The 24,692-nt window shown below is 34.3% G+C and overlaps 3 pseudogenes; 1 reads left to right on the top strand and 2 right to left on the bottom strand.

The window, feature by feature from the left end:
• Window positions 1-119: 119 nt before the first annotated feature.
• LOC120200262 lies at window positions 120-3,004 on the bottom strand (annotated as a pseudogene).
• Window positions 3,005-7,972: 4,968 nt separating this feature from the next.
• On the bottom strand, window positions 7,973-11,150 carry LOC120200263 (annotated as a pseudogene).
• A 3,745-nt stretch (window positions 11,151-14,895) lies between these two features.
• LOC120200264 lies at window positions 14,896-18,713 on the top strand (annotated as a pseudogene).
• Window positions 18,714-24,692: the final 5,979 nt, after the last annotated feature.

Here is a 24,692-nt window from a genome sequence, read left to right on the forward strand (position 1 = left end):
AGCAGTCTTTGTTTTCTTTGGTCACCACTAGTGCTTGACCAAAAATCACTTTCGTATTTGATTTGAAATCCTCCGCATATAGAGCTCGACCATTGATAGTTCTTATATGTATACGTATATGTATGTCTACAGACACAATCCTTGCAAATGCTTCATCCATATGGTTTAAAAGTTTACAAAACCTATTAGTTTTTCTTAATACAATAATCCAATGGAATGCATAATTTTATCTAAAGTTTCCAAGACAACAATTTCGATCCTCTCCTCTCTGCCGTCTATATATTTCTCCGCAGTCAAACTCTCGTGACCGGAAAAAGGGCGGTTACCGATGGCTTAATCGTAGTCACCTGCAATGGTTTGGTTACTACGGGTGACGTCCGACGGCTTTGCCGCAGAGGAGAACATTATTGGGAATGTCATATTCATTAGCAAGGCTGCGAACTGGATTCCAGACTCTAAGGTAGAACTGCTGTCCAAGATATTGTCTGTCCCATAATGTAGACCTCATATTCCACATACCTTGGTTGTCCAAGGACACGAAAATCGCGGTCCATGAATTCGGATAGACCTGCCAGAAACGAATTAAAACCATCGGCAACGGAAAATAGGTCATTATCTTTCAAACATTACATAATCAAAATATCAGGTGAATCGCTACATTGATAATGAGAGTATAGTGGAAGCATAAAATCATTTTTTTCACCAAACGAAACTGAAAACGAGAGAACCATGGCTCCTCGAGAACATGACAACAGAACAAAGAGCGATCCATAGTAATTCTCACTGATATAAAGGCATGACCTCATAGTGACGATGGATAAAAGAGAAATGATTTGTATTTGGCACTTGATGTGTGTTACCTGAGTAGTGTGTCTCGTAAGAGCATCAACTAGATTGTAGCTCTTTCTACTGCCTGGCGTCCACTGCCCTGAGCCAAAACTGTGTATATAGTAATATAATCGATTAGAACTTATACAGCAAAGTGAACCATCGAACAAACAGAGTATTGTAACTAACCCAACAACCCAAAAATCGTAACCGTCCAGATGCCAAGCTTGCATGGTGTTTTCGTTGTTCTGAAAGACAACTTCAATGAAATCATGGAGAGAAGTTGGCATAACAGAGGTAGCTACAGTTGCAGCACGACCCGAAGGAACTGCACTGATGGAATTCGTGCTAAAAACTCCAGGGATGTTAAAATGATCAGCAAGCTTCAAAGGTGTATCGGGATTTATATAGGAGACACCATTCACTGCATAACGCAACTTCCCGTTTATTGAAGATGCTGAGTTGGCCAAGACAAAAGTCTTAGTTGGTGTTATCTGCCCGTAATGGAATGAACCCTGAGGATTAGGCCTGGCTGCATTGATGTCAAATTCCACCTTCAAGAAAAGAAAAGAAAACAAATCAAATAAATCCTTCTTTTAGTCCGAAAATGATTTGAAGAAAGAATCATACGATCTCCTTGGACTAGTACCTATATGTTCTGGCCTGATCCATTGACCAATCAAATTGGTTTGCAGGAGCAGCTGGAATGGGTCCGGAAACTGGGGCATTCGAGTTTGAGTAGTGCAACACCGCAGTTGCAGTGAGAACAGTTTTTGTAAATCGTGTGGATGCAACGATGTAGTAGTCCTTTGGCGGCTGGTCCAAGGTCACTAAGATGGTTACGGATTGGCCAACATGTACATCAAGAGAATCATATAAATTCTGGATTACGTGAGATCCTTCGACCTCAACTAGCTTCATTTTATGATTCTGGATCCTAAAATTGAGTGAGGTGGATAATCCAACATTTGAGACCCTGAACATGTAAGTTTTGCCTGAAACACCAGAAATTTGTTGCTTGAATTAATAATTGATAGTAAAACGATGATAAGACAACAAGACTTAAAGTTAATGATGACCTTGGTCTCCACTACAGGATGTTTGAGTTTGGCCATTTATAAGGATTCCGTCGGGGAAGGGAAGAGGGTGCCTGCGTCCAAATATTGCTGCAATGTCTGAAAACCAGAAAACAATATATGATGAGCACAAAGATTTGCCGAAATGAAAACGAAGAACAAATGATTGGTTTCATGGCAAAGAATATTAATGGGGATCGACGTCAAGAAACAAGCTACAACTGACTATATAAGCTCTTTCAAGGGAGAATATGAACAAAAGGCTGCCTAGATTCTCCTATTCTATAGCATACATTTGGCATGGCAAGTAAGCAATTGGTAACTTACAGGTAGAAAGAAGAGAAGAAAAACCTAACCGTGAAGAAGACTAACCTTATGGTTGGTTTGAACCAGTCACCAAGAAGTAAGTTAAATCTCCTGCAGGGTTTGCATAAGGTATAGGGATCACACTCCTATGGATTATATTGAGTGCTCCAAATCCTCCAGCAGCTCTATGCATCAATGTTGATGGGAAATAATTATAGGATCCAATCTGATCCTTGGCCTGGAACTTGTAGGTATAGTTTGAGTTTGGAGGGATTGCACAATTGGTCCCCAAGACCCCATCCTGCCATGAATTCTTCCTTTGCTTGACCCCATTCCTGTTGCAAGAAAAAGAAAATGGAAAATTCTAAATACAAATCTTGGTTCTTCCCTTCATTTCCCAGATCCATGAATCAGTAAGAAACTCAAGATCCCAATGAGAAGAAACAATGCCTTACCATGTAATCAAGAAAGGCTGGTCGAGCTTGTTAATGAGATTCAAGATGATGTTGTTATTAGTCACCACATCAAGTTTTGGTCCAGGGAACTGATTATTGATAAGGATAACCTTCACACAATAACAAAAGATGAGAACTTTAGTAAACCAGAATCAAAATCACATTACTTTTTTTGAAAAAAAAATTACGCCAACCAACCTGTTGGGGAACTCCAAGAATGGAACGAGTACCATAAGTGACAGTCCAAGTGAAATACAAGTAAGGGTCTTCAGCATTCACCAGGGACACACCCAAAACAGTCAATAGGAAAAGAATCACTGATTTCCCCATTTTTTTCTTCTCTTTTTATACCCTGAAATCAAAGAACTGCTAGTTAAGCAAAAGCACAAAACGGGGTTTTTATCAGAAGACATTGGCATTATTGGCTGAAAAGAGAATGCTACCTGGTTAGACACTCCCCGGAAAGTGAGGTGCTTTCCAAGTCGAAATCCAAAGAAAAGCTTAGCTAAACAACTCCAGATCTCGGTCGAGTGGAATGGCGGTGGCCTTGATTTTAAACCTATAATAATTAGCGCGGGGTAAATTAAACGGTTCCTCCTCTACTTTACTTTCTCTTCTATTTTTCACACTGAACTTTCAATTTTTATAATTTGCTCATTAAACTTTACAGATTGAATCATTTTGCTAACTCTACCGTTAACTTTTTATCGACGTTATGACGTGACACAGGAATAAAAATGATTCCATTTTGAAAAACTCAAATATACTCTAAAACGACATCGTTTGTTGAATAAATATGAGATATAATAAAGTTTAATGACTTATGGTATAATTTACCCTTTTCCTAATGACTCGTGGTGTAGTTTACTCTTTTTTTCCTTATCTTCTTCATTTTCTCTCAGCCCACCATCATGTCATTTTCATTTCGAACCTCGTCGATCGCCATCGATGGTGGTCGTTCTGTCCTAAAATAGGATGGATCGGTTAGTCTTGACCCCCTAAGTTCGGATCTTATGTTTATTTCACCAAAAAATGTCCTCAAACTCATGAATTTGGACAAAAATGTTTCGGTTTCCTCACCTTCAACTCAAATTCGTGGACTTCAGAGCAACTTTCAACAAAATAGAGGTCGGATTCAAACTCACGACATCGAGGCAAAGCGACCCATCTCATTTTGGGACTAAACGACAACCATCTATGGCGGTCGACAGTGGTCGGCGATGGCATTCAGCCACCTTCTATTTTTATTTTATTTTTAATTATTTTATTAAATAATTAAAACATGCCACGTTAGAGAGAAAACAAGAGTGGGCAAAATGATTCAATTTATAAAGTTCAGTGAGCAAATTAAAAAATTGAAAGTTCGGTGAGCAAAATAGAAAAGAGAGTAAAATAAAATGAAGAAAAGTGTAATTTACCCACTAACGGCGTAACACGTTTCCGCGTTACTATAATTGCTTCCAGCTTATGTTTACTCTCATTGTTTGAACTTTTATCCCCGCCCTTTTATCCTTTCGCACTTTAGCAACATGTTAAAATGATTAAAAATAATTAAAATTTGGGTAAATTAGGTGTTCAGTACTTAAACTATTAGTTTTAATCAATTTTAGTATCTAAATTTTTATTTTTTTTCAAAACTATATTTACTATTTTGTTTTAATACGTCATTGTTAAAAATTTAACGGGTGATTTGCACGTAACACATTTTTATGGGTAATTACATTATTCACCACTCAACTATCTTCTAACTCTTATTTTGGTCATGAAAGTTTAAATTTTTTAATTTAATTACTTGACTTTCCAATTACTTTTAATTCAATCACTCTGACTTTCAAATTTTTTTATTTCAAAATTATAGATTCGTAAATTGTTTACAGAGATTACTCCCCATTACAGACGCACATATCAAGACTGCATATGAAGACTGTTCATCTATGTATTTATTTATTTATTTATTTATACACGCATTTGCATCTTATCTTATTTTTAATTTTCTGACTGCCGGAGGTCTTCCACGGAAGCTGCTCTCAACCTGGCGTTGGGGTCAGCCTACTACCCTACCTCCCCCTTACCCCATTGCATATGGGAATCAGGATTTTGTTGTTGTTGTTGTTGTTGTTATTTTGATAAATTGTGTACTTTGTATAGAAAAAAGAAAACAATCGAAGAATACTCTAATGTACCTGTTAGTTCTACTCAAAGCTATACAAATTTTGTAAGTATAAGATTAATTAGTTGCATGTACAGGAGTAAATTTTATTGTTATACATGGTTGTTTATTTATTATTTATGGTAGGCTATTCCTTCAATGATGATGCATCCGAGCAATATCAATGGATCTCTTTATCAAAATGCAATGCAATTTTTTAATATGGTAACTACTAATAATATTTTATTTTTAATTATTATATTATCAAATATCGTGCAAATTAAATATTTTATTTATTTATTTATTCTAGACTCCAAATAATAGTTGGTGTGTAAATGGCTATAAATTACCTTATAATGATATGCAACAAAGGATTGGTGCAACAACTCTAAACTTTTACCAGGTACAGTTTTATTCTTGATTCTCCATTTATTATTTTAGCGCATAGAATTAACGGGTGAAGCAACCTTATAGGAACTACTTGCACGTACTCAAGGATATTAAAATTCCAATCTTTAAGTACATGTATGTTTTATATTTACTTTAACTTAATTTTAATGAAGTTAGTGAATTTGAGCAGTATATCAGTCATGGCTAGTGGATGGTCCATGTTGGCCGATTCCATCATCGTGCAGGAACTGTGGTGGGGAGAGTGGGCGATCGTGAGAGCACTTTTGCCCAACGTGTTGGAGAGTCGTGGAAGAGCTTAAAGGATGCTTTGTGAACTCCTAGTTCTGCAACTAAGAAGCGTGTAAAAGCAGTGTGAAGAGCCTTAGAGTTGGATTGTGCTTGCTTTGTTAGGTCTATATTTACCATGATGCATTCTTTTTCCTCCAACTAAGATGAGAGGTTTTTTAACGAGGCTCATGGTCTAGTCAGATTCTCAAACTATCGAAAATTCATAATTGAAATACAAAGACCCCCTTTCAAATATATATATATATATATATATATGACATTTACCTAAAGAATAACTTAGACACTATAACCCTAAACACGTAACTAAAATTTAAGAGTTGGAATGGGTTACTTTCATTACATTATGGTTAATGGAAGTTAGAACCATCCCACCTCTTTTCAACCTCTTGTGGTCTTTGAATAAGTCCATACAAAAGAATGAAATTATAGTTTTGTTAAAACTTTCGGACTCTTTTTATATCTTGAAAACCGTCAAAGGGTCATCGATGTCGAAACTGTCATATCGCTACTCGATACCGTTGCTTCATTAGACAAGCATGAGCTTGTCACGACATTGGACGAGAGTTTGGATGGAACGCTCGCAATTATCCGAACATTGTGTTTTCATCTTATTATGTTGTTATAACGATGATTGTGAAATCATTCTCGGTATTGGCAAAAGATAGTTCAATCATGAGTTCGTTGTCATTGTTATGATATATATATGCATAAAACTAAATAATTGAAATATACAAACATAATTTTTACAAGAAAAGAGTCGAGTCTAAACGATTCAAGCATATGTAATCAATACTAGTATTTTTTTTTTGGCAATTCAACTGTATCTAAACAATTCAACCAATGCTAGGATAACTAAATTGTAAGTTCTGGTAAAAATTAATTTTAATGACTAACCGATATTGGATCTTTAAAGTTTGTTGACTAAGAAGTTGTTGTTCTCTGGTTAGACAACCCTTTAAAATTCTGCAATAATGAAAATCATAGTTTTTGCAAGAAAAGAGTGGAGCCTAAATGATTCAAGCCTATGCAGTATTGATTACATGTTTAGTATTTAAACTATTAGTTTTAATTCGTTTTAGTATCTAAAATTTCATTTTTTTTTTCAAAACTATATATGTTATTTAGTTTTTATTTTGTTTTAATATGTCACTATTAAAAATTTAACAAGTGATTTGCACGTGACACATTTTTTATGGGTAAATTGTACTATTCATCGTTCAACTATCTTCTCACTCTTATTTTGGTTACGGAAGTTTAATTTTTTTTAATTTAATTACTTAACTTTACAATTACTCTTAATGTAATCACTATGACCTTCAAAATTTTTTTTATTTAAAAATTATAGATTAATAAAAGAACAAAAAATATCATGTCAAAAAAATTATTAATAAAATAAATTGGAGTGGTTAAAATAGGAGTAATTTGAAAGTTGAGTAGTTAAATTAAAAAAGTTTAAACTTTATTACCAAAAAAGGATTGGGAAGATAGTTGAGTGATGAATGATATAATTTACCCTTAAAAATGAAATAAAAACTAGATGTGATTTTTGAATTTTTTTTTAAAAAAATATAGATACTAAATCGAACAAAAACTGATAACTTAAGTATTAAACGCGTAATTTTCCTTTAAGTTTATGTAACATAAACATTTTAGTTGCTACGGAAAATTGATATTTCGGATGTTGATCACTTGTATTTGTTCTTCCCCTTTCTCGGAAACTGGCAAATCCAAAGAACTGCAACAGATTTTATGTAAATAATAGGATAAATTACATATTTAATTATCCATCTCTTTCTATGATTTCATTTTAATTTCTTAATTATTATTTCTTAAAAATATTTCTAATATATATTTTATTTTTATTTTAACCACTAATCGTTAAAAAATTAATGATAATACTAACGCAATACTACAAGATGATTTTATTGAACAACTTCAACAGATTTTATGTAAAGACTAAATTAACCCGTAATATTGTAGTCTTTCTAACCTATCCTTTCTGGTCTTTCTGTCTCGCAATGGTGCAGCATCGGGAACCGAGCAACCCAAAACAGGTGGGAACCACACGGATTTCCACCGACGCACCGCCCGATTGGTGGTGGGTTCATTGGATTCTCCATCCATGTTATCTTCAAGATTGGAACGTAGACCGATCCAATACGAAAAACGAAAATTTGATAAAAATGCATTTATCATATAATTTTTGGATTGATGTAAACATTAATTTTTAAATATGTAAATTCTAAAATTTCAGAATTACTTGTTACTTCATAATTATATAATAACTAAATGTTAATGTGATAATTAGTTCTACTTAAAATTGAATCCATCTATGATACGCCAAATAGTGCAAGAACTTCAAAGAAAAAGACAGAAGCACGAAAATCGACATGATCAATGCCAGAATACAGATGAACACAAGTTGGGAGATGATCATTAAAGATGATATCCTTTTTTTGTAATGATCCTGCCTCATAAAGTAGTATTAAATATCGATTTCTTCGACCGATTCGTATAAAGCTTCCATGAACGTGACGGACTCGATCGACCGTGACGATTGGAAACCAGCATTGTGCACTTCAATAGTCTTAATCTCTGATACTTGCACTCTAGCATAGATTCTCTGCAGTAATGTCTTCATGCATCGATATGACCAAAAATCATGGAACCTATCTTCTTCCTATTACATTGCATAAATTATCTCCCCGCTGCTATCGATGTCGAGTTCAGATTCGGAATCAATGTCATCCATGTCCTCATCATCAAGGCTGTCTAACATGTGATTTAAGCCAGGGGCGCCAGCAGCTGGAATGGTGGCCTCAGCTATAATCTGCATGATCGTATCCATGCTCTGCATAGGTTGATCAGGCTCCTCGAAGTGGTTTCCCATTGTGTTTTCATCCATCAGATCAGCAGGGAGATTCCTCAAGAACCACTCGGATTTCTGATTTCCGGGATCGTGATTCTCTGGTACACAAAAGGTTCATTATCGGTCAGAATCATGGTAGTTGCCAGAAGTTACCACAAAAAAAAACGCAATGAAGGCACTGAGAGTTCTCCGGAGGAAATACTCACAGCTGCAGGATCTGCAACAAAAATCCTTGAAATCAGATGTCGACATTCGGGAGATATTGGACGGAATCCGGAATGGAGTACTGGACACTTAGAATTCTCTGCATGAATCAATAAAAGAAATTAACAACAGATCATTTGGGAAAGGAAAAAAAATGAGAGTAAAACTATAACAAGAACTTATGGCATACTTGTATAGTCTTCCGAAAGTCTTTTGGTTCATCAGGATCCTCGAAAGGATATTGCCCAACAAGCATTACATACAAGGTAACTCCGCATGACCATACATCCGCAATCTGATATCACAAGACAAAATCAGCAACACATTTTTACATATTTTCATATTCCAAATCAACATGAACCTAGACTTGCTTAAAAGTAGACCACCGGAGAGAGTCACACAAACTCCCTCTAGTTTTCTTTTGCGTGCATCTGAATATCATCGACCATTCAATATCTTGTCAAAATTTTCGTAAGTGAAAAAACTAAGCAACCCAATCTAACACCAACACTTAACAAATATGAGACATAAGAACCAGATCCATCTAACAAATCCTCAAATTACACATAAGCAGAACAATGATATGTTATCCATACCTTCCTAGTTAAAGGAATGCCTCAACTATCATCTTACGCGAAATGAATATAAACCAAAGTTTTAAATCAACTAAGGGGTGAAAACCCCTATTTGGTTTTATTTCACTCGAACACAAAACTAGAGCACATTGATTAACCCATTTGAGATCTACCTCTTTAAATCTTAAACAGGAATTGCATGTGAATTCTAAACTGATTTGAACTAGCTCCCAAGTATACCTTGCCATCGTACTCTGCCTTAGGAGTACCTCGGGAGCAATGTATGCAGGAGTTCCGACAGTGGACTTCGGTTGTGAATGAAGAACAGAAGACTGGAAGAAAAAGAAAACCACAATTAAACAAATAAGTAAATAAAGATCTTGTATAACCAACAAATTCACAGGCTACTTCATGCACAAAATGTAAATGGAAGCTAAGGCTTCAACAGAAGTAAATGAAGACAATATTTTTTTAAGCAAAGAAGTAAAAGGATCACAGAAGAACATAACACTAATGTCTCACATTATAGAATGTACCAACCATAACCTCATCGAATGACGAGAAAAACAAAGGGTTCGAGCAATGTATACCTTAGAATACCCAAAATCACAAATCTTAAGCCGAGGAGCTGGACTTCCATCCAATAATGTGTTTTCCAACTTCAAATCACGGTGGCATACTTGCTGCATCAAGACAGAAATCATTTTGACGTGCAAAAACAAATTATAGTAACACCGATGTTACTCGGGTTTTAGTGCAAGTATCGGATGCGGATTCGTGTTCAACTTACATTCATTCTTTTTAAAATTTTCTAATAAGATTATTATCCTAGGTAATGAAGTTTTCTTCAGTTAGAAACTTTCCCATATCCAACACAGAATTAAGAAAAAAAGGAAATGGATAAACTAAAACTACCATTGCATGGCAATAACTAACACCGGATAGAAGCTGCTGGAAGAAGAAGCGAGCCTGCACCAAAACAAATGAACGTATAAACAAAAGAGGGGAAAATAATAGGATTTAAAATAATGAAAAATACAAAAAAATGAAACCTCATCCTCATTGAATCGAGCAGCAGAAGAAATCCGCTCGAAAAGCTCACCTCCAGATGCATATTCCATAACAATGGCAAGATGAGTAGGTGTTAAAGTAACCTAAAATTAACATTTTCCATAATTATTACTTAAAACACCAAAATAGTTTCAAGTTTAAAAGAACAAAAATGTAATTAATTAACCTCACCTCTTTAAATCTAACAATATTAGGATGCCTCAACGATCTATGATTAATAATCTCCCTTTGAACATTTTCATCTATCTGTACAACACAGTAATACATTTAATACAATATTAAAAATTGAAAAGAAAAGAAAAGTTCGTTAAGCAGTTGAAAATTCGATAAGTGTACCTGCCGTAATTATCCAAACATAATTTTATTTCCATAAATTATTTCCATAAATAGACCGAAATTGAAGAAACCAAACGAAAAAGGAAAGTTACTGTTTATGAATTTGGTCTAACCTTATCGCCTCTCTCGATGTACTTGACAGCAACGAGCTCTTTGGTGACCTTATCCCTCATAAGCCGGGCGACTCCGAAATTACCCGACCCGATATCCTTAACGAAATCGTAACGGTCACTATCGTGCATGATCGGCATATCCATAGCCGCCCCAGCTCGATCCATTTTTTTCTATCTTTTCAGTTTCTGAATCTTACACTTCAAATAGGACAAAAAAACTCAAGAAGCATCACCGAAATGAAAAACCTCAAAACACCACCTTACTCAGTTTTGTAGACGAGTCAACGAGTCGGTTACCGAATTTAAAAACGAAAGTGTTTCTTTTAGTTGATCGATGATAAATCGAGTATCTGCAACAGTGAAGGAGAGGAGTATATTACTTTTTTGGGGAAGAGGAAGTGGTAATTCCAAGGTAATACCTGATTGGGCCAAAGGAAGGAGAAGAGGAAATGCGGCGTCTTTTGGCGGTGGTTTGCATCTTGGATAACCAATAAGATTGGCTCCTATCTTTGGGTACATTCTTTTTCAATTAGGACTTGGAAATTGTAAATGACGTAAATGTCCCTAAGTCACGTGATTTTGGAATGATGAGAGTTGATTCGGTGCTATGCTGTCTTTTACACGTCAAAGTGGTCGACGGTTTTGGTTTAATCATTGTTTATAAACAAACAAATTATATATTTTTAATAATTTAAAGGATTATAAGATAATATATGTTTAATTTTTTTAATTAATTAGTAATATATACTTACCTTATAGATGCAACTATTTAAACTTAAAATATTTAAAAAATAATATTTTCTTTTACCGCTAAATATAATATTACCTCTGTTTCGTTAAATTTATCCCTTTGACTTTTTAAAAGTCAAATTTTAAAAAATTTGATCATAATTATTTAACTATTTTAAAATTATAATTAAAAATATATATTTCAAATTACTTTATTGATTGTTTCTAAAATATATGTTTCACATTTGTATCAATAATAAATTTTAAATAATCATGAACCAAAGTTGAAAAATTAATCAAAAATGTTAATAAGAAACAATTTAAGTGGGACAAGATGATATTATTAAAAATAATAATATTAATGAATAAGGAAATAAAATATTATTAAAATTTAGAAATAAAATTATTATACTTACGTGTAGGTAATCATTTGATATTTAACGTTCGAAGATAACTTTCAACTATTTGATATTTAACGTTCATACATCTGATATTCTTAGTGCTCGAACCTAAAACCTCAATGAAGATAAATTATTATACTTACGTGTAGGTAGTCAATAATCATAAATATTACTTTATCCATAGGCAAAAACCAACACTGGCATATTCCGAAGACTTGTCTAGTACCAAAGATGTCAGCGGTCCAATGACTGGTTTTACCAAGATTTTTGCTGTTCATTTTCTTCCTCAACGATTTTCCTCCCACCGACATTGAAACAACCATGACTGTTTCTCGGGAAAATACGCCAACATTCAAACGATCTTCCTCGTATTATATATTCCCAGATTAAATTTGTTGGTCTTTTAATTGGGAGTTTTGACGATTACATCCAAGAACCACAATCCTCAAAACTTGTTTAGTCAATACAATAAATAGTTTTGACGCGGGCTTACTTGTAATTCTATTTTGGCTGCATCCTTTTATAGATGATAGACGTGTATAATTTTATAGATTTCGCACCGTACATTTTAATTGAGCAGAGGTGAGTATAAGTTTAGTGAGTAATGTGTAAGTGTGGATATAAAAAATTATACTCACAGTAGGTAGTGTATAGGTGATGGATTTGAGACTTTACCCGTTCCATATTCGCTCGCCTACTAACTACCCACCATATAAATTTGGATCATTATGAATTTAGGTATAATTTTAGAGACTATTTTGTAAATCTCAAGATTTTATTGAACATGACTTGTAATTTAACTAAATGTTAAAGTATACACATTTTTAGACTTGAAGACTATCATTTTCTATCTCAAATTGCAAGTATTAGTATACAAACATGTACGAGATGAGTGGTGGGTATCTAGTTAGGTAGTAGATGTAGGGATGAATTTAAAAATTATCCGCGTAAACATGTATAAATTTAAAAAATTTACATATAGTGAGTACAAAAATATTATGTGGAGATGGGAGAAATAATATACACACCTATCACGTGTTCGTTTTACATCCCTACATACCTTTATAGTTTTCCCAGATGCATACATTCGGTCTTCAAAACAAATTAATTAAATTAATTAAAAATTCAATTAATTTTATTATTAATATTTAAATTTATACTTATGTAATTACGAATAAGAAAACTTAAATATGATATAAATATGAGTTATTGAATATATAGTAATTCCAGGGCTGCTTATCGCAAATTTGCATCTAGGGGTGAGTAAAATTTGATTCTATTTGAAAAATCGATTTTTTTCGACTCAACTCAATTCGAATTAATTTCAATTGTAATTTTATAAATTCGATTCGAATTTTTTTAAGTTTAAGCCGAGTTGTAAAATACAACTCGAATAGTAACTCGAAAAACTCAAAATTTTTAGTAGTTAGTTTTAGTTGAGTCCTCGTCTATGTATCATAAATGTATATTACATATGAGAAAAATATAAGAAAATACATATGTATTGCATATGGTTATAAAAAAACCATTTAAATTAAAATCAATAAACATCATAATATTAAATATTTATAATTAAATTTAAATAAAAACTCAAAAAAATTGACTCGGCTCGAAATTTTTTTAAATTAACTTTGACTTGTAAAATAAAACTTAAAATTCAAATAACTCGAAAACTGTTTATTCGACTCGATCGAAGACTCACCCTAATTTACATCATCAAATGAGTCAAAGTTGGGAGGAAGCAGAAACGGCGACGCGTCCTAAAAGAGAAGAGCAAAAAGGTAAAGTCCGTTTGAAAGTTTGACCGTTGACCTTGCCTAAACCCGGTTCTCCGCCAAGCTGTGTGTGACTCGGTCCTGAATCCTCCGGCTCACTGTTTCTCCCCCATCGACTCGGCCTTACTTGGTTACAACAATATATATAAATTTTCTTATGAGATTATAAAGTGTAGGACCAAGTCTGTTCATCCTTTTCCTCCCTTCTTTTTGTATAATTTTTATTTATAAAAGATTTTATGCGGATTGAATGAATATATGGAAATCGTATTTGAATAAATTTAAATATGGCTGCTTTTCTTATAAAATTTGTTAATATTAATAGCAATTATAAATTTATGTTTCTATTGCGACCAGACCAACAACAACAACAACAAAACCTAATTCCATATGATCAATAGAGTTGGTTCTAGTGGTAAGTTTGATATCGTTGAAGCAAAATTTCAAGTTTGAGTTCTTATGTATACAAAAAATCTCCGTTGAAAGACTCACCCATTAAAATTAAATATGCACTCGAGTCTGTTCAGATTAAACAAAAAAAACCTTGAAACTTGAGGCAACATAAAAATAGTATTCAGTGATAACTATTAAGTTGGGAAAAAGGGTCCAAGTTCAAATTTTAATAATTTTCTTGAATTTATATGTTAATATATTTGTGTTTGCATGCAACAACATATATAATTTTTTAAATACTAACAAAAGAAAAAAATACAATAAATATGAATATGAACATAAAATTTGAATATCGACGTATGTAACTATTTTTAAAAAAAATTACAATATATATATATATATATATTATATTATATATGTAAGATGCTTATCGGTAACACTGCAAAAATGCTGATTTTTTATTTTGCTTTTTATTATTACCACGTCAGATTTTTTTACTGTAAAATTCGTTATTGCCACGTGAGATTTTTTTATAGTGAAATTCGCTGAAATAACTGAATTTCCTTAACTAATCTAAACTTATTGTTCTTATAAACAAAATGTTCAAATTTTGTTTATTTCTCTATACTAGTAATTAAAAATTACTTTATATACTTTAAAAGTGAACTAAATTATTTGGATAAAAGGTTTAACTAAAATTTGGATAATTTTTTTATTAAAAATTGTGAAAATAAAATACCATTAAAAGTAAGTAGAAAAAAAGCGGGGAGGGATTGACTTTTTGGACGTATTTAAAAGCAAAACAAAAGAGCTTCTGTTGTGAAGCGTGTTGTTTATGGGGGTTTTTTGGACAGAACAATAAGGAAACTGATTTCCCGACATCCAGAATTCCAAACCGGAACTGCGTTCAAATCCAAACTGTTTTTGTTATTTTTTATAACCTTTTTCTGGATTTTCCTTCGAATATTTCTTTTGTGATTCATTTATTTTCGGGGGAAATTTTTCGTTTTGATTTCTCTTTGTTTTTAGAATGATTTCAAGCCATGCGTTGGCTTCAGGGTATTTCCTTTTCTTCTTCTTCTTCGTCGGCTTCTTCTTCCAACATCGCTGCCACGCCGGCAGCTTCTTCCGGGAAGCATTTCCAAGACAACAGTTGCTATCAAAAGCGTGATCACAAGCAACGCCACAGTTCTCGTTTCCATTACTTGGGGTTTTGCATTGCGGGGCCTAAGCCGACGCGTCTCAGCGACCGGGAGTCGGTGGCGTCTCCGCCGTCCTCCAGCTTCGATTCCCCATTGTCGTCTTCAGCTCCTACTTCGAGGACACTACCTTCGCCGTCGGCGGTACCGTTGCCGCTTCCGCTTCCGCTTCCTGAAGGAGGCGGAGAGCAGAGGTTGCCTTCGCCGACTGAGATTGGGCACGGTAGAGCTTCAGAGGATAGAGATAGAGAAAAAGTAGATGGAACTCCTTCCAGTCCTAGGTGATTTTGTTATCTCAATTATTAGTTTTAATTAACATTTTGCTGCAAATTTTAAATAAGATTTTGCATTTTTGATTATGGAAATTGATATTCAATTATGCTAATTTTAGGATCAAATTATGATATGGTGGATTATTTAGTCACAACAGCAATATTCATCTGAATGCTCAATCTCGAACTTTATAGCTGATTTAAACATTCTGATAACTTCTATGGATTCTGTTATAATTGAACTTCGACGATGTATCGAATTTCAGTATGTTCGTGTCTCGAGTCGCGAGGAAGATGGCGGAGTATTTGGACATAAGATCAACCCGAAGGCGTTGCATCCAGTATGAATCAAGGGGACAGTTCCCAGGATGAGTTTAGGGTGAATGTTCATATTAGGAGCGCCCCTGCGAGTCCGTTTTCGAGTTTGTCTGCATTTAGTCCACACCGAATGAGTACTGGTGACATGTTTCCAAACTACATTGCTCCTCCTACAGGAAAACAAGTCTGGTCTGCACCGGAGATGCCGACATTGGATATGACGGGACTTCCTCCTGCAGCATTCTATGATTGCACCGGATTCAGTACCGATAATACTCCTCTTCACAGTCCAAATAAGCCAAAGTGGACCTCCTTCACCGACACCATCGACCCGATCAGAAAGTAGTGGCCCTATTGTCCATCCATTACCTCTTCCTCCCGGAGCAGCCATGGCTTCACCTTCAGCTCCCCTCCCCAAGTTCGGACTAAACCAGAGACGTTGCCGATAAATTGTCAATGGCAAAAGGCAAGCTTATCGGGCGTGGTACATTTGGGAGCGTTTATGTCGCCAGCAATAGGTATGCAAGTTCTATACACATTTGCTTCCGTTCCTCTTGCAATCTATATGCTAAAGGGGCTCTTCTTTCTGGCAGAGAAACGGGCGCATTATGTGCAATGAAGGAAGTTGAGATATTTCCCGATGACCCGATATCCGCAGAGTCTATAAAGCAACTAGAGCAGGTTTTTCTTCACTCCAGAGAGAGAAGAGCGTGGATTAATTGATTACTAAGTGCTGTTTCTTTCTTTTACCACCGTTCTTACTGTTTTATTTGGTTGCAGGAGATTAAGGTTCTTAGCCAGCTTAAGCATCCAAACATAGTTCAGTTATGGTAGTGAAACAGTAAGTAACATGCGGATTGCGTATTTAGGATTTTCCTTCTTCTTGCTCCAATTATCATCTCATGGACTTCTATTAAGGCATTCGAATTATGCATATGCAGGTTGAAGACAAGTTCTACATATATCTGGAGTATGTTCATCCTGGTTCGATTAATAAATATGTTCATGATCACTGTGGTGCCATAACAGAATCCGTTGTCCACAATTTTACTCGCCATATTCTTTCTGGTTTAGCTTACCTCCACAGCACAATGACAATCCACAGGTACAAAGTATTGTATCCTGATTTCTGGTTTGAGAGAAGAAAATGAACCTATTTGAGTAGTCTTGCATGAACTATCGGTAGCTTAATATGAGCTTTTACCTGTTCTATTCAGAGATATTAAAGGGGCAAATTTGCTCGTTGATGCAGCCGGAGTTGTCAAGCTTGCCGACTTTGGGATGTCTAAACATGTGAGTTTCGTATCTTCCCCTTCTCTTCGGTTTCAATCTGTATCGTCTTTGGTTACTCACAGTTCCTCCAAGAAACATAGCTGGAATAATTTTTGATCTGTTTGTTGCACAGCTTAGCGGACAAAGAGTTGATCTATCTTTGAAGGGAAGTCCATACTGGATGGCTCCCGAGGTACAACCTTGTAATATATCGATGCATTTCCGTCTGTTGTTGATACGTACTGACATCGTTCGTTTCACTGCAGCTTATGCAAGCTGTGATGCAGAAAGATAATAGTTCCGATCTCGCTCTAGCGGTTGATATTTGGAGTTTGGGTTGTACCATTATCGAAATGTTCACTGGTAAAGCACCATGGAGTGAGTATGAAGGGGTACGGACCTGATGTAATCTTCATTCACTTCATTAATCTCGTGACATATTGGAGAAAATCGAAACATGCCAACTTTTCTCTTTGTTAATGTAGGCTGCAGCCATGTTTAAAGTGATGAAGGATACCCCTCCCATTCCCGAAACATTATCACCCGAGGGGAAGGATTTCCTACGCTGTTGCTTCAGAAGGAATCCCGCAGAGAGACCGACTGCAAGCATGTTACTCGAGCATTTGTAAAATGCTCACCTCAGTTGGGTGCATCATCTTCGAATAGGATAAAGTCCACGGTAAATACGAGTACTTCCCCTCTCGTTGCTGCTGACATCTAATCGTCTATTTACTAACTTAATATTTATATACACGCAGGATATGCCCCTTAGTCCTGGAGAGCGATCTGAATTCAAACTGGATCAATCGCCTGTTCAGTCAAGCCAACGAAGTCCGAAAACTGCGACTCCTGAGAGGTAAAGAGTTAATCTTTGCATTGCCTTCGACTGGACTGTCGGCTCCAGCTTCACTCGTTATTTGTTTTTCTCCAGGGACACTACGCAACGATCATTACAAGAGTTCAGAGATACGAGTGGCCGCACGTAACTCCCCTCGTTCTACCCTCGACCCTTCCCAGTTCGTCTCCTCCATGCTCGGTTCAAAGCTCCCATCACCTCAGCCCATTTAGTAGGTCTGCTAACCAGGAGTCCAAGATCCATATTTTTAGATGACAAATGCAGGAACGAAACATAAACACTGTACATCATTGTTCGAGGTTTTCCGTGAACAAGGCAAAGCTTCGAGCATTGCGCTCAACACCTCGGAGGATGCCGTTTTAACTCGTGACCATGGAGAGCCGAAATAAGAAGCTCCCGAGCTACCCTATCGACTCTCACCGATAGCTGATTTCGAACTCGGAAGCACATCCAGATATAGGATATAAATAAGGTTATAGTTTTTGCTGCAGTATACTTTTTAGAGCTTCCAATAATGGAGAAAGCTCCGTCTCAACAGTTACAGAAGGTAACATTGTGGTCTCCATGAGCCCAAAATGGTTTACTTTTAGAAGGATATCCAAGATTGGATCTTTGTACTATAGGTTTGTACCATTTGAGATCCATGCTGTAACCAATTGGCCATCGTGTATAACAGTGCAACGTTTTTTTTAACAAAAAGTTTAGGTATAGAGTGTTCCATTATAGAGACGGTGGTAAGATTTGAACTTAGACTTAAGGGTACGTTTGGTACACAGAATGTAAGATTATCAGTGAGAATAAAAGATTATCAGGGAATAGGATTACTGAGAATGTTGTATTTTGTGTTTGGTTGGTTTAACAAGAATATAAGATTATCGTGTTTGGTTAAAGGAATAAAAGATTATTAGAATGTATATTTGACCAAATTATCCTTATTATATTTGTATATACAAATTGTAAAATATTTATATTTTCTTTAAAAAATTAAATTCATAATATTTATATAATTTTTTTACAAAATTAAAAATATAAAAATGTTTAATGAAAGGGAAATTTTTTTTAACCCCTGACCTTCATATAAAATTTTAATATATATTTTTTTTGTAAATCTAAAATAATTTAAGGATAAATTTGTAATTTAACCTTCGTAGAATTTTTATTATTCAATGACAGAAGAATGATATTTTTGAAAAAAATAAAAATTTAAGGGCATTTTAGTCTAAAATGCCGGTAATGTTACAATACCTAAGGGAATGGAGATAATGACATTCCCGGTAATATACCCCAAAAAATCTACTATTGGTAATAAAATATTATCGGGAATGAGATTCCCGACCAACCAAACATGGGAATGTGGGATTCTCATCTCATGGGAATCCCACAATCTTTGAACCAAACATCCCCTAAATTCTTAAATCCCAACTACTTGTGTCAACACTCGTTGGTAACATTTTCTCTTTCAATTTATATAATAAAAGTTAATACCAAAATAAGTGCTCAACTATACCTCAATTCTCGAATAGATATCTAAATTATTTTTGACCCATTTAGGTGTCTAATGTTACAAATGTTTCATTTTAAGTGTCTGGACCATCAACGACGTCTAGTGATTTTAAAATTTGATTTAAAATTAAAATATATATATATATATATATATTTATTTATTTAATACATACACTTTTTGAAATAATTTCAAAACTTTGAAAACTTTCATTTCAACCTCTCTGTCGCCATCGCCCTTTACTATCGCCCTACCAAACCTCATTTCCCCTCGCGACCAAAATACTCATGAAATCATGACCAATCGATGACGAATAGACTTTATACCTCGTGAACCCTATGATTAAAATCGTGATCCCATGTGATCTCGATGGTCAATCGTTGGTAACTACAACGGCGTATGACTAGGAGGATGGTAGGGACTACGTCAGCGTGGTGGTCATGACCGAAAAGGGGCTATAAGGTTTAGGATAGGATTTGAGAATTTTAGATATTTTGGGGTTTTTATAATTGAAAAAATTAGAGTTTTTTTTATAATAATATTTAAAAAAAAAATAATTATATTAAAATATTTTCACTTAACGGTGGAAATTAACGCCTCTCGGACACCTATAATGATAACATTAGATACCTGATTGATCAATAAATAGTTTAAACCTTCGAGAATTAAGGTATAATTTAGACACTTATTTTAATATTAACCCTATAACGGAAGTTCTTTTTTTCTTTTACAAATCCAATTCAATTAAAACAGCAAAATTTAAGAATTTATACCGTGTCAACGAATTTTATTTTTATTAATAAAGTTCATTTTCTTTTCAATTATATAATAATAACTTTTTAAAATAGCCCTTTTAGGGCACAGTGGGTGTAATTGTGTGATCGACATCAAGACATGAAACCGAATAGCCTTTTTTATAGGTGAGAAAAAAGAAGAAGCAAATGGACAAAATGGAATGAAACAAAGGCAATGGTTGACTATACACCCGATTTTTTCCCAATGAAATATCAGCTTTTTAAAAATTATTTTTAGAATTAATATATGTTTCAAATTTTTTAGTAGTCTTTTTATCACGTATATAGTAAAGTATAAATGAAAAATTAGATTAAAATATTTTTATTTTTGGATTAATTGATTATATATCAGATACTGATAATTAAAAAACTATTTTCCTTATTTCACTTCAATCCGTATACAATGTTATATATTAGTCGATACCTTTAGATTAATAATCATAATTAATATATTAATTATTTAATAGGATAGATTACATTTCACTCTGATAATAAAATCATAGGGATATGAAAGAGGAGGGATTCTCAAATTAAGTAGCCATTGTGTCAGGTTTTGCACCGTTGGATTAATTCAACGGCTGAGATTCATTCCTTTTCATCTGATTAATAAAAGTCTATAAAAATCAAATCAAAGGAAAAAAGTGATGGAATCACTTTCAAACTTGTTTCCTTTCTTCTTCAACTTTGAACTAATTGCAGTCACGTGAACAAGTAAACGCAGATTTCATCTTCATTCTCCCACCTCTCTTCTCTTTCAGAACAACACAATCCACAGACAAAACCATCGTCTGCTCAAACAGTTGCTTTTAGCGGACAATTCGAAACGAAGGAAAAATGGAACCACCGGCAACCCAATCCATAGAGGATTCAACCAAGAGTTTCCAGGTCGAAGAAGATGAACAAGACAAAGTTGTTGATGAATGGTACTTACCCTTCCTCACTCTCTTGTTTTTGCTCTTGTTTCTTATACTATAATTGTACCTTTTTAATTCCCTGTTTTCTGCTGTTTTTCTGGGGTTTTTTTTTACTGCAGTTGTTCTTGCTGCTATGACTGCAGTGGGAGCATCTTTGATTACTTGTGCTGTGCCGATCTTTGTTAGAGAAAGTGTAAGGGATGCTCTGCCTTTTACAAAGGGTCTAATTTGATGTTTCAGAAGAGAATTTTAAGACTATCTGAAACTTTTGTTTCGTTTTCTATCGAATATCTTCAATAGTGATTTAAATGTCCCTTTTGAACTGTTTTTTGATACTCTGTGTGGCGAAGATGATTCATTTTTTTACCGGCGAAAGCTTCTGTTGGTCTATGGAGACAGCATAGCTAAGTCTCGAGACATTGATTGCCTTTCAACTCTTTGTCCCACAAGAAAAAAGTACAAGACATACACATCCCACGTTCCTTGAAACCGTATGGATTTTAAACCAGAGGTGGTCGAACAGAGTTCTGTGAAAATTATAAACCAAAGAAATATTTGCCCGAAAATATGTCTGTCGCTAGACATGACACTAAAGAATTTTTTGCGAATCTATATAATATGCGAATATGACATACGGACATATATCTATATGATATTTGAATGGATGTTACTGATGGACGGATGGGTGCTGGGGGTGCAGTCGCACTGTCTAGATATTTCGAATTCCTCTATAACTTTAAATATTTTCTTTATATTTCACCTCTGGAAATTCATATTTCGCACCACTAATATTTATGAACTTATATTTTGATCTAGATTTAGATGAAATTAGAAATGAATTTGGGATTAAATTGAATAAAAAAGTATGAGAATTGAATGTACAAAATAGTTGGACTGTTTTGAAAAACCATGAAAATGGGGGAGTTATGAAACAATTTTCACTTTCAAATATAATCAAATACAAGTGCCATGGGGTTTTGTTTTCCACGACCAAAAAAAAGTTATTTGACATATGTTTTACTCCAATTTTTTTTTAATTTTCTTGTGTTTTCTTGATTGTTTCTTAAAATTCAAACATCAAAGAATCAAATCTTACCGTCTTTTTCGAAAATTATTCTTGAGAGCATCACGATATCACTCCCAAATCTCAATTTTCTTCATCTTTCTCGTGGATTAACTTTCATTGATTTTTCATTTTCAATACTAGAAAGTTCAAAATTGAGGTAAGGAACTTGTTTCTTGATGCATTTTCAAGTTATTTGAAGCTTTAAAATTCCATTGTCATTTATATTTTCAAATATGTATGTTATCTTCAACTTTAAGTTTACTTTAGAAGCTTCCATGGTAAAATCTTAATTTCATTAAATTTCTTTGATTTTAGAACTTGGTAAGTTATATATTCGATGTTCAATAAGAGATTTATGATCCATTCTTAACTTAAAATCATCATATTGATAGTCAATTTTGAAAGTTTTTCTTTAACAATTCTTGACTTTGGGTTAGTAGGATTACTAGGTAGATTATTCTTTCTAAATTAGTTCTTATGATCCAATGATAATAGTATAATGCTTAATTGAGGTTTAGAATGTCAAATTGAGATTTAACACACACACACACCAAAAAAGAAGAAGAAGAAGCTTAAATTGAGTTAGTTTAACTAGTTAGAGAAAACATGTAAGATTAAATTTCAAGATAAATATTCGAAGCATCACTGATGATCTTAGTCGAGCTTTGTAATGTAAATCTCAAGATATACTAAATGCTTTGCATTTAACATCAAGTTCAAAAAAGCTTATACAAAAGTTTAGAAGAGAAGGGTGAGATCTTTTGCTTGAAAAGATAACATCATTTTGTGATAAACGTGATATAAAGATACTTGATACGAATTCTTTGTATAAAGGTGGAAGAGGGAGATCTCGTCTTCAACGAGATTCCTTCTCAATTGGGCATCGCTACTGTGTTGAATTCAATGAGATAAACATTAGATACAAAGATGATATGGTGGAGTTACTTAAGCTTAATTCTGCTTTGGATCCAAAGGATGGTTTTAAATCATTTTGCATTGATGATATATGCAAACTTTGCAGATAAATTTTATTCAGAAGACTTCACAATGGAGAGATTACACTTAAAAATTCAATTAGAAGGTTTTGAATTAAAAACTCGACAGAGCCTTGAATTGAGGACATCAACAATTTCAAAATTTTGTAAAGAAAACAAAGACTAAGTCAATTATTTATGTTCTTCTTGACCGATTTGTTCTTATTTTGACTCTTTTTGTTTCTAATGCGATCACGGAAGCTTTCTTGACCATAAAACTAGTGAAGACTCAATTAAAAACAAATGGATGAATTTTTATCAATAGATTCTCTTATTGATAACTTTGTTCTAATGAAAGAGTGTCGAACACAATTTCCAATGCCTACTTTGTCAAGTAAGAATATAATCTTTGTAATATTTTATAATTTCCTAATTATTAGGCATCTTGGAAGTTGTTTTAACTTTGTTCTCAAGTATTTTAGGAGTTATTTTATAACTCCAATTTCTATAGTTAGCAAGTTTTCTTCATCTCTAACAGATAAAATTCTAGCATATCGGTGCAAATTATAAATCGTTGTTTTTTATAGAACATAAAAGAAGAGAATGAGGATGTGCCGTGCAAATTTCTTTTACTAGTTAATATAGTTGTTATTTAATATTAACTTAAGTCGTTATAGTTCTAAATATAGAAGTTTGCACCTCTGGATAAAATCATGCATCTATTCTTGAATCCTAGTTACCATAAGATAACATCTGTATGAAGATGCAATGACGAACATGCATGCATATGAATATATGTTTATGCACGGACGGTATCAGAGAAGGAAGAGAAAAACTTTAGTGATGCGAGGCATGCAACATTTATCTAAATTATTTATCCTTACCCATCTTGATTGAAAGAACTTACAGATCTTGGTTGAGATTTGTTCATGAGGGTTTGTGGACCCCTTACAAAGAAACTATCAGAGTTATTTTCTGTAATGCTGGTATCCATGGGTGCAGCATCCCTTGTCTTACCCCTCAAATGGAGTCCAGAAAGATGGTCACCCCAAATGTCATAAGTATATTCATCTCCATTTCCACCATTTCTTTCTGCTTTTAAGCTTTTATGGTCAGAGAGTTTGGACCCCGGGGCTCGAGCAGAAGGCACAATCACAGATGTTGAAGCCAAAGGAGAAGCGAAGCTCAGCGTACTAGCAAAAGGGAAAGTAGCAGAGTGCGAAAGAACCGGTTTTGAACCAATTTTTCTTGGTATTCTAGGTTGCTCTTGTGTCGAAGAATACCAATCGCTGCTACTGTGATCCATGTTTACTTTGGAGACAGGTTGAGGAACTTCACCCTTCTGACGGATTTGGTCAGTTAAACGCATAAAAGGATTTATAGACTCAGCAGATTGCTCCACATAGGAAGATAGGGGCCATGAGTGATTCAGAGTTACAGAAGTTATAGGGGACAGAGGGGATGAAGGTGTGGAGTTTCCACTTTGACTACTTGAAACTTCAATCAATTCCTTAAATCTACCTCTCTTTTTTCCTTCGCCTCCTTCC

Source organism: Hibiscus syriacus, unplaced genomic scaffold (assembly GCF_006381635.1).
Source record: "Hibiscus syriacus cultivar Baekdansim isolate YM2019G1 unplaced genomic scaffold, ASM638163v2 tig00005929_pilon, whole genome shotgun sequence".
Taxonomy (NCBI): domain Eukaryota; kingdom Viridiplantae; phylum Streptophyta; class Magnoliopsida; order Malvales; family Malvaceae; genus Hibiscus; species Hibiscus syriacus.